The sequence below is a fragment of the Rhinopithecus bieti genome, unplaced genomic scaffold, assembly GCF_001698545.2.
Source record: "Rhinopithecus bieti isolate Rb0 unplaced genomic scaffold, ASM169854v2 scaffold_18466, whole genome shotgun sequence".
Taxonomy (NCBI): Eukaryota; Metazoa; Chordata; class Mammalia; order Primates; family Cercopithecidae; genus Rhinopithecus; species Rhinopithecus bieti.
The window spans coordinates 759,641-771,605 of NW_016809319.1; the positions used below are offsets into that span (position 1 = coordinate 759,641).

The 11,965-nt window shown below is 37.5% G+C and overlaps 1 protein-coding gene across 1 annotated transcript in view; it reads left to right on the plus strand.

The window, feature by feature from the left end:
• Positions 1-7,507: 7,507 nt before the first annotated feature.
• The window catches only part of ZSCAN31 (zinc finger and SCAN domain containing 31), a 45,148-nt gene continuing 40,690 nt past the window's right edge, over positions 7,508-11,965 (plus strand). The window contains exons 1-2 of the mRNA XM_017889116.1: positions 7,508-7,713; positions 10,868-10,929. The gene's annotated coding sequence lies outside the window, so the exon portion shown is untranslated. The remainder of the gene's footprint in view (positions 7,714-10,867; positions 10,930-11,965) is intronic.

An 11,965-nucleotide genomic window follows, 5' to 3' on the forward strand; every position in this document is an offset into this window, starting at 1 on the left:
TTATCGTCTACTGTTTGTTGTAAACATATATATATTATTTTCTTTATGGGCTGAGTAGGCTTGTATAGGTAACCTAGGACACAAAAATCACATATATCGTGTTTCAGTAAATGTAGTGAAAGGAACTATATTATGAAATTGCTGGGCATTTCTATAAATTTGGGACTACCTTTTTATTCTCCAACACAAGACCATGTAGGTGTCCCTTCAGAGAGTATATTTTTCCAGCTTTGGCTTCTTTATTTTCTTTCTTTCTTTCTTTCTTTTTTTGAGATGGAGTCTTGCTCTTGTTGCCCAGGCTGGAGTGCAATGGCATGATCTCAGCTCACTGCAACCTCCGCCTCCCTGGTTCAAGCAATTCTCCTGCCTCAGTCTCCCAAGTAGCTGGGTTTACAAGTACTTGCCACCACGCCCAGCTAATTTCTGTGTTTTTAGTAGAGACGTGGTTTCGCCATGTTGGCCAGGCTGGTCTTGAACTCCTGACCTTGTGATCTGCCCACCTTGGTCTCCCAAAGTGCCGGGATTACAGGCATGAGCCACCGTGCCCGGCTGTTTTTTTAAGATAGAAAAATATACTTCACATATAGCCTATTGACAGATAATGACTGATTTTTTTCTTATAGATAACACATAATAAACATTGTGAAGACTAATATGTTAAGTAACTTGCTTATTCTTTTTCAGTTCTAAAACCTATAGGAAAGAATCTTTAGAAGCTGTCAGCAAGTTGATAATGTAACCCAAACTCTACCCATAATAGATGAGGCTTATGTATTTTATAGTAGGACACTAAATATAGGAACCATGTATTTAAAAACTTTATTTAGTGATTATCTCAGAATGCTAGGTTTCTCTCTGCTGTACATCCCTAAATTTTTTGCATAGGTATTATTAATACATTCATTATTTTTAAAGATGGACTGCATTCTGTAAAAGGCTTTTCCAGTATCTGCAAATCATACAGTTGTTTTAAACTCTATTACTATTATATAAAATGATTTCTTAATATTGAACCAACCTTGTATTCCTAGAATAAACCTCACTTAGCCATGATGTGTTATTTTCTTAATGTATTACTGGGTTTACTTGTTTAATATTTTACTTAGTACATTTTCTTCAATATTCATATGAAATTGGTCCATAATTTTATATTATATTTTGAGGTTTAGATTTCACTCTTTTACTTGCATCATAAAAATAACTTAAGTCTGTGTTCATTTTTAATGCTCTAGAACAATTTACGAAGCATTGGAACTAGCTAGTCTTTGAAGGATAGATTCTGATGTGAAACTCTGGGTCATATGCTTTTTTTGTGGGATAATTTCGTGGTAACTTCCTCTATTCTATGAAGATTATCCATTCAGGCTTTCTATTTATAATGGGTTCCAGTTTGGTAATCTTTATTTGCCTTGGAAATTATCCATTTCATCAAGACTTTCAAATTTATTTGCCTAGAGTATGCAATGTAACCTAATGACTTTTAAAACAAATTGTGTTTATTTTATTTTTTTAGAGACAGGGTCTTGCTCTTTTACCCAGGCTGGAGTGCAATGGTGCAATCATAGCACACTGCAGCCTTGAACTCCTGGGCTCAAGGAATCCTTCACCTCAGTCTCCCAAGTAGCTGGGACTACAGGCACACACCACCACACCCAGCTAATTTTTTTGTTTGTTTTTGTAGAAATAGGGTCTCTGTTGTTCACCCTGGTCCTAAACTCCTGGCCTCAAGCGATTCTCCTGCGTTAGACTTCCAAAGTACTGCGATTACAGGCATGAGCTACCATATCTGGCTTCCTTATGACTTTTTAAACAGCTTTATGGAAGGAAATTGATATGTAGTGAACTGCATAAGTGTGCAGCTTGATAAGCTCTAACATGTTTACACCTGTGAAACAGTCACCACCATCAATATGTCAACCAAAAAAGCTTCCTCATATCTCATGATAATTCCTCCCACCTTTACCTGCACTCTTCCCCCCCCTCCACGGGCAACCTCTGTTTTGCCTTCGATTGCCAAGTTAGTTTGCATTTTCTGGAATTTTATATAAATGGACTCATACAAAATGTTCTGTTTCAGGGGGATCTTGCTTCTTTTATTCAGCATAATGATTTCAACATTCATCCATGTTGTTGGATGTATAAATAATTCTTGTTTTTTTTTTTTGAGGCGGAGTCTCGTTCTTTTGCCAGGCTGGAGTGCAGTGGCATAACCTTGGCTCACTGCATCCTCTGCCTCCCAGGTTCGAGTGATTCTCCTGCCTCAGCCTCCCAAGTAGCTGGGATTACAGGCGCGCACCACCACATCCAGTTAATTTTTGTATTTGTAGTAGAGACGGGGTTTCACTATGTTGGCCAGGATGATCTTGATCTCTTGACCTCGTGATCTGCCCACCTCTGCCTCCCAAAGTGCTGGGATTACAGGCGTGAGCCACCACACCCAGCTTGCTTTTGCAATAATTTTATCAGCTAAGTACCAGGTCTCTTGCCAGGTATTTGCACTACAGGAGTGTGAAATATTTACAGTTTATTGGCTTGTATTTCCTACATTGGTCCTTTCATTTTCTTTTATCATGGGCTCCGAATTTATCTATTCTTAGAAGCTTTTGCATTCACCCTTAATCTAATGTATATATCTTACTCAATTGAGTTATTTGGTCAACTTATTTTGTAATTGGAATCGTTATTGAACTCCTACTTTAATGAAGGTAACACTGAAGATTCATAATAGCTACTTAGTCTGATTTTATTTAGATATTCTGATCTGTTTTTGTTTCCAGTTCAATATTATACTAGTAAAATAATCTACATAATATCTCTATGTCCTCAAATATACTGATTATAATTTTTTCTCATGAGAATTCTGTACAAGTTAGTCACTTAAGATATAAATAGTCTTCAGAAATGGTAGAAGAGTTCCCAACCATTTTACCACAGGACTGAGGTTCTCTTCCTCCACCCTATTTTTGAAATATTGTGCCTGTTAAAATATAATTATTTAAGGCTGGGCACAGTGGCTCATGCCTGTAATCCTAGCACTTTGGGAGGCCAAGGCAGGTGGATCACCTGAGGTCAGGAGTTCAAGACCAGCCTGGCCAACATGGTGAACCCCATCTCTACTAAAAATACAAAAATTAGTCAGCTGTGGTGGTGGGTGCCTGTAATCCCAGCTACTTTGGAGGCTGAGGCAGGAGAATCACTTGAACCCAGGAGGTGGAGGTTGCAGTGAGCCAAGATCAAGCCCCTGCACTCCAACCTGGGTGACAAGAGTGAGACTCTGTCTCAAAAAAAAAAATAAAATATATATATATAATTATTTAATATCTTTAACTTACTTTCCTGTTTCTTATTAACTCTAGAAAAGTATAAATGGCCAAGTTCAGTCACTCTCATTATCTGATGTATGTCTATAATAACAATTTATCAGCCACATAACAAAAATTCCTATCATTTCAGCAGCTACCCAATCTGAATTACCTGATTTACTCATTCAACAAATACTTACATGCCAGGAAATGTAAGTATTGTTATTAAAGTGGTAAACAAAACATGCAAAATTTCTAGTTTTCACAAGGAATCTACATTGTAAGAGATGTAGGCCAGTTGACCAATGAGCAAATGAAAAATAATGTATGGGCATCCAGTTCCTGACAAGATGGAGCAGATATTCTTCTCCTTATTTCTCCCACTAAGTACAGCTAAAACCCCTAGGCATTATATATAAAACAAACAAGAAGACACTGCAAGTTGGAGGGAAAAAGGCATTTAGGACCCTCAGGATCCAGAGAAAGACCCAGAGGTGAATACCCTTGGTATTTTATTTTATATTTTGTTTCTGCCTCATATATCTTGTAGTGACAGTGGAGACTGCATGATCTGAGTGCTAGAGAAGCCTGCAACTCAAAAGTGCTGCAGTTGATTCTACCCAGGGAGTTATTTCAGTAATTTGATTTTTCAGTTATAAAATTTCTATTTGCTCTTCTTTGAAAATATCTTCTAGTTTTTGCTGAGACTATTTTTTTGCTGAGACTTTTTTATTCAAACATTTAACTAAATGCTTCCTGAAGAATTTTTATGGTGACTGCTTTAAAATCCTTGTCAAATAATTCCATCCAACAATAGCAGAATACATTTTTTCTTTAAATATCCACAGAACATTCACAAATAATGACTACATACTAGGCCATAAACCAAATTTTCAAGACTGAATTCATATAGAGTATATTCTCTGTCCACAATGGAACCAAACTAAAAATAATAGACAACAGGAGAATCTCTAAACATTTGGGACTAAACGAGACAGTTCTAAATAATGCCTAAGTCAAGGAATAAGTCTCAAAGGGGAAAAAAATTAAACATAGGCCTGAATAAAAATACAACTTATCATAATATGTAAGACATAGCTAAAGAATGCTGAGAGGGAAAGTTAGAGCTCTGACTGCTTATATTAGAGAAGAGGAATAGTCTCAAATCAATAATTAAGTTCCTACCTCAAGAAACTGAAAGATCAAGGGCAAAGCAAACCTAAGGCAGCAGAAAGAAGGAAATAACAAAGAGAACAAATCAATTAAATTAACAGGATAACAACAGAGAAAATAGTTGAAACAAGAAAAGCTGATAAAGTTGATATGGTAGAACCAGAGAGCAGAACAGCAGGTTGCCAGAAACTGGAGATGGTCAACAGGCACGAAGTTACAATTAGATAGGAAGAATAAACTCTGGGGTTCTATTGCACAGTTGGGTGATTGTGGTTAATGGCAAAACACTGTATATTACAAAATAGCAAGAAGAGAGGCTTTTGAATATTCTTACCACAGAGAAGTGATAAATGCACGAAATGATGGATACACTACACTGATTGGATCATAATACAACATATTTATCAAAGTGTCAAGTTGTACTCCATAAATACGTAAAATTACATTGTGTCAAAATAAATAAAAAATATTTTAATCGATAAAACAGGTAAGCCTCTAGCAAGACTGGCAAAGATAGAAAGACCAAATCCCCAATAACAGGAATGAGACAAGGGATGCTGCATCCATTTGAAGGATCATAAAGGTAGATTCGAAAATTTGCACTAATAACTTTGACAACTTAGAAGAAAGAAACCTCTTCTTCAAAAAGTCCGGCTGAGATGAAACAGATAGTTTGAGTAGACTTATAATCATTAAAGGAATTGAATTCATAATCTAAAAGTTTCCAAATGTTCAGGCCCAGATGCCTTCATTGGAGAATTCTACCAAACATGTGAAGAAGAATTAGCACCAATTTTACAAAATCTGTTCCAGAAAATAGAAGAGGAAAGTGTAAGTTCCAACTCTTTTTATAAGGTTAGAATTACTGTGATACCATAAGGAGACAAAGGCAGCACGAAAAAAGAAAACTACAATCTAGTATCCTTCATGAACTTAGATGCAAAAGTTCTCAACAAAATATTAGCAAATTGAATCTAGGTATTTATAAAAAGAAGTATACACCATGACTAAGGGGATTTTTTTCCAGTACAAAAGGTTGTTTCAATATTTAAAATTAAACTGTATTTCATCACATCAACATATATATATATATATATACAGAAATACTGTATAACCATACAATTGGCACAGAAAAAGCATTTGACAAATCCAACACCTATTCATGACAGAAACTTACAGCCTACTAGAAATAGAAACTTCCCACTTCATAAAGAACGTCTACAAAACATTCACAGATAAATTCATACTTAACAGTAAAAGACTATGCTTTAACCATAACATTGGGATCAAGGCAAGAATGTCCATTCTCATCACTTTTATTCAACATAATATTGAAAATACAAGCCAATGCAATAGGCAAAAAATGATTAAAAGCATACAGATTGTTTGTAGATTTTGTGTACACACACAAAAGAAACCAAAATACAAATTGGAGACAAACCTGCTCCTATTTGCAGATTAAATAATTGTGTCCATAGAATATTCCAGATAATCTATTACAATTTTTGAATCTAGTACAAAATATAGCTAGAACTAGTAAATGAATTCAGCAAGGTTGCAAGATACAAAATCAACATGCAAATAACAATCCTATTTTTATGTACTAATAATGAACATTTGGACATTGACATTTAAAATGCAAAGCCATTTGTAATCACTCCAAAGATAATGAAATACGTAGAAGTCTGACAAACATTTACAGGATCTGTATGCTGATAAAATGCTGAAGAAAGAAATCTGAATAAATGGAGAGATATGTTTGTGGATTAGAAGATACAACATGGTAAAGATATCGATTCTCCCTATGTTTATAGGTTTGACACAAATCCTACCAAAATCTCAGCAAAAATTTTTGTACATATAAATTTATCCTAAAATTTGCATGGAAAAGCAATGGACTAATAACTAAATTTTGAAAGAGAATAAAGTGAGAGGAATCACTATACCTGATGTCAAGGCATACTATAAACCTACAGTGATCAAGACAGTTGGATATTATAGAGGGAAAGACATATAGTTTAATGGAGGACCTAGAAATAGATCCAAACAGAAACGCCTAATTCTTGACAAAGGTGCAGAAGTCATTGGATGGAGGAAGGATAGCTTTTTCAGACAATGGTGATAGAGCACTGAACATCTGTAAACCAAACAACAACAACAACAAACTCAAAATGGGTCATGGGCTAAAATAATACCTAAAACTTTAGACCTCTTAGAAGCATCAGAGCCTAGGGCTAGGCAAAGATTCTTAAAATTGACATCAAAAGCATAATTCATTAAAGGAAATGTTTATGATTTAGTATTTATCAAAATGTAAAATTTATGCTCTGAAAGACCCTGTTAAAAAGATGAAAAGATGGCCGGGGACAGTGGCTCACACCTGTAATCCCAACACTTTGGGAGGCTGAGGCTGGTGGATGACGAGGTCAGGAGATCAAGACCAGCCTGGCCAACATGGTGAAACCCCATCTCTACAAAAATACAAAAATTAGCTGGGTGTGGTGGTGCGCACCTGTAGTCCCAGCTACTTGGGAGGCGAGGCAGGAGAATTGCTTGAACCCAGGAGGTGGAAGTTGCAGTGAGCCAAGATCATGCCACTGCACTCCAGCCTGACGACAAAGTGAAACCCTGTCTCAAAAAAAAAAAAAAAAAAAAGATGACAAGCTACAGATAGGGAAAAATGTTTGCAAAACAAGTCTTTGACAGAGGACTTGTGACTTGTAACTAGAATATACAAAGAATTCACCAAATTTCAACCGTTAAACAGCAAACAATTTAACTAGGTATGGGCAAAAATCATGAATAAACATTTTGCTGAAGAGTGCCCAACAATGGGCAGCTACTTGTGTCATTCACTGGGCCATTTATGCCCCAGTGAATAACATCTTCCAGGCACCCTCACTCACAAGGTTGCTTAACTTTTTTCTCTTCATTGCAAGTTTTCCTCCAAACTCTTTATCAGCGCTGAATGGGCACGAGCACTTAAAAAAAAAAAAAAAAAAAAAAAAAAAAAAACAGTTAAAGAAGTTTTGTGCAGACACGTAAAAGGTTACAACAGCAACTGTCAGGAGAGCACATAGTCTGTTGACTGGGAGCTCACGGAGTGCCAAGTAATGTGGAGGAGTCCATCACGCAGAGTTAGCTGGAGCACCAGAGAATCTTCTTTCCTTAAAAAACTGAGGTTGGGATATAGGCCAGAGAGAAATCAAGGGAGCACAAGAAGACCTGTTCCACACTGGTAAGCACAGATTTGCACTTTCATTTTTAAATCATCCACTCAGTCATGACAAACTTTTTTTTTTTTTGAGACAGGGTCTTGCTCTATCGCCTAGGCTGGAGTGCAGTGTCACCATCACAGCTCGGCTCACTGCATAGACTTCCTGGGCTCAAGGGATCCTCCCACCTCAGCCTCCTGAGTAGCTGAGACCACAGGCATGTGCCACCATGCCCAGCTAATTTTTTTAATTCTTGAAATTTTTTGTAGAGACAAGGTCTCGTGTTGCCCAGGCTGGTCTCGAACGCCTTGGCTCAAGCCATACACTGTGGGCCTTCCAAAGTGTTGGGATTACAGGCATGAACTACCATGCCTGGCCTGCAACAAACTTTTAATAACAGCTAAGGCATTGGGCAACTGGGTTCAATCCTACCTAAAGTAACTTAACCTCTAAACATTCATCAGCAGGTGGCATATGATACTGGGTCCTGGGGAGTCTATTCACATCCTATAATCTAGCCAACGCAGTATAGCTATTAATACAATGGGAAGACTCTTACTCCTTCCTTCTTGCCAACCACTTAGGCAAGAACATGTGCTACCAGATCCTGGGAAATCTTATCATGTGGCCTATCCAGTCCTGTGGGAGCACATCTGTCTTTCTTCTGAAAGGGCATTGTAATGTTACCAGCCCCGTGTTTGGCACCAATTTGTCAAGGAAAGGCTAGCATATAATCATGTGTCACTTAATGAAAGTGACATGTTTTGAGAAAGTGAATGTTTTGAGAAATGCATCATTAGACAATTCTGTCATTGTGTGAACATCACAAAGTGTACTTACACAAACTTAGGCTGTTACTCCTAGGTTACAAACCTGTAGAGCATGTTACCATACTGAATTGTAACCCAATGGTATTTGTGTATCTAAACATAGAAAAGGTACAGTAAAAATATAATCTTTTTTGTGTGACAATGTTTTGCTTTGCCACCCAGGCTGGAGTGCAGTGGCACAATCATAGCTCACTGTAACCTCGAATTCCTGAGCTCAAGTAATTCTCCCACCTCAGCCACCAAGTAGCTAGGACTACAGGTGCATGCCACCACACCCAGCTAACTTTTATATTTGTTAGAGATGAAGTCTTGCTGTTTCCCAGGCTGGTCTCAAACTCATGGCCTCCAGAAATCCTCCCACCTTGGCCTCCCAAAGTGCTGGGATTACAAACATGAGCCACCACACCTAGCCTGTCATTATAATCTTATGGGGCCACTTTTGTAGATGTGGTCTGTTATTGACCAAATTATCATTGAGCGAAGTGTCATTATGCAGTGCATGACTGTATTTGATCAGAAAAGAAATGAGCCCTTTCTGGATTAAAACAGTTCAGTTCTGTATGTCTTTTCGCCACAAGATGGCATCAGAAGAGGTCATGTGACTGCAACACATTTTGTTGCTGAGAACCTGATGTTGTTCTGCAGATAAGCAGTTTATAGCTTGCAGTTATACCTTAAATGGGGAGAGGTAGAAAGCCTCCTTCCTCATCAGAGCAAACTGTCTCAGGACAGCCTCCATGGTAGGTAGGGAGGTGTGTGAGAAATGGCATTGTATCAGCTCCTCACACAACTTACCATGCACTCATGTTCTAGGTGAATTATAAGGCTTAGATCAGCTGGTGTTAAATCCTGGTATATGTGGCTCATATGAAGAGATGCAAGTTGCCAGGACAGCCATGGTGCAGTCATTCCCCCAGAGGAAGAACTATTAAGCCGGCACAAAAGTGAGAACAGAAATGGACAAAATACCTTGTAAGACAGAAGATGATTTAGGTCTTATGTTCTTTGAGGGCAGAGATAATGTCTTGTTCATCTTTGATTCCTTAGCACCTGACCTAACACAATCAAGTTTACTGAATGAATGGTTATAAACACATAATTTCTTTAGAAATAAGGGAAGACTTTTATATCTCGAAATATGAATGTGAATACTTTGGTCTCTGGCACTCAGTGTTAGGAGATTTTACATTATGTTAATAAAACAAAAGAACAAGTAGAACCAGTCAACTTTCAGAATCATTCATTTATCAGGAACTCTGCTAGATGCTGAGGATACAATGGTGATCTAGTTGTTTATCTTGTCCCTCAGCCTGCCTCATACCAGCCGTTCCCTATCCTGACCTGTAAGTGGGGTAGGGAGGCTACAAACATTATTTCCCAGGCTCCTACTGCCAATTGGAAGAATTGACAAAAGGGGGAAGCACGGATTAAATGTTTTAATGCTTTACTGAAACTGTAATACTATACTGTAGTTTTAATGTTGAAACTATAGCATTGTGATGGCGTTTTATATGTCAACTTGACCAAACCACAAGGTGCCCAGATATTTGGTCAAACATTATTCTGAGTGTTTGAATTTGGATGTGATGAATCATTGCATCAGTGGACGAGGTAAGGCAGATTGCCCCCCCTAATGTGGGTGAACCCCATCTGATTAGTTGAAGACAGGAAGAAAACAAGATGATGCTCCCTCAAGGGGTATTCCTCCTGCCCATCTTGAACTGGGACATCAGTCTTTTCTGGCCTTCAGACTCAAACTAGAACACTGGTTCTTCCTGGATCTTGAACCTGCTGGCATTTGGACTGGTGCTCACACCACTGGCTCCACTAGTTCTCTAGTTTGCAGATAGGAGAACCTAGGACTTCTCAGCCTCCATAATCATATGAACCAATTCTTGCCAATAAATAATATACATAAACCAATATTATAAATACAAATATATATGCATACACATACGTACATATATATACATATGTAGACACAGATCCCATCGGTTCTATTTCTCTGGAGAATCCTAATGTATGTTTAGAAAGTTTAGAAATCATGCAGTGCATTTTTCTCAATTTAAAAATCCACTCAAACGAAGTAACCATATGGTTTATTACTATAATACAAATAATTTACATTAGGATTTGTCAGATTTGTGTCCCCTAGATCCCTGAAAACCTTGAAGGACCAAGCCTTGGAAACCAGCATAAAAACAAGCACTTGGATATTTCTATAAAGGATTTTGGATGATGATTCAATTTCTACTAAACAAAACACAGCAGGAGATAATATATCACAATGCCCAAGTCATTAACCATTAAAGGTGACCAGAAAAATCTTGTTATGTTTGAATTCCAGAGTTTTTGACTGATATTGTAAATATGGAAGAGATTGCTGGTGCCAGAAACCGAGTGAGAAATGTGAGTAGATCCAACAATGCAAGCATATTTCTACAATAAGGAGAAGTGATACTAACGAAAAAGGAACTGTCTTTTCACAGTTGTCACACTCATAGGGCTTCTCCCATTGTGGGTTCTCTGGTGTTTGATAAGACCTGAGCTGCGACTGAAGCCCTTGCTGCATTGTTCATTTTGTTAGTGCACTTCTCCTTATTGTAGGAATAAGGTGAAGCACTTACACAAAAGTTTGCAGCAGAATAGTCATTCCAAAATACTTTTGTAGAAACAACTCCACTGAATGTATACATAATAAATACTACTTGTATAATGCTGACTAAACATTTTCTCACTTGAATTCACAAGACTAAAATTTTGACTATCATGATGAGAAGAAAAAAAAAGATGATCTACACAGTGTGTTTAACAAAAAAGTAGATAGCCTGAGGAGTTAAATTTATGGTTAAAACAGTCATCATGAAAAATTGAGATGCTGTTACCACACAGGCGATTTGGGAATCAATGTATAAGAAGACTAAGACGTCAGACACTAATAATGGGGTTCTGAAACCATAAGTGATACTCGTTTTAAATATTTGGTGTGAATCCATTCATCAGGAGAAAGTATGAACTTTGCAGGAATAAGTTTTGATGCAGTTTACTACACAGTGTATGCTGGGTAGTAGGGTGGGGCAGGATAGTGTCTATTGTTTTAGTAGGCATTGGTTAGGCCCAAGAGAACTAAATGGAGAGAACTAAGATATGGAGCATTAGAATATTTATCATTTTATTCTGACTTGATGACTGATTTTCACACTGTCTGAATAGGTAAGTTTTTTCTTAAAGAGTAGCAACAGGAAAACAAAGAATGAAATTTGGGCTGGGTATGGTGGCTCACACCTGTAATTCCAGAGCTTTGAGAGGGTGAGGCAGGAGGATTGCCCAGAATGTCGAGACCAGCCAGGGCAACACAGTGAGACCTCATATTAAAAAAAAAAAAAATGCAGTTCCATGGATGGCACACATTCATAATGATTTAGTGATAAGCTGTTTAAGGCAT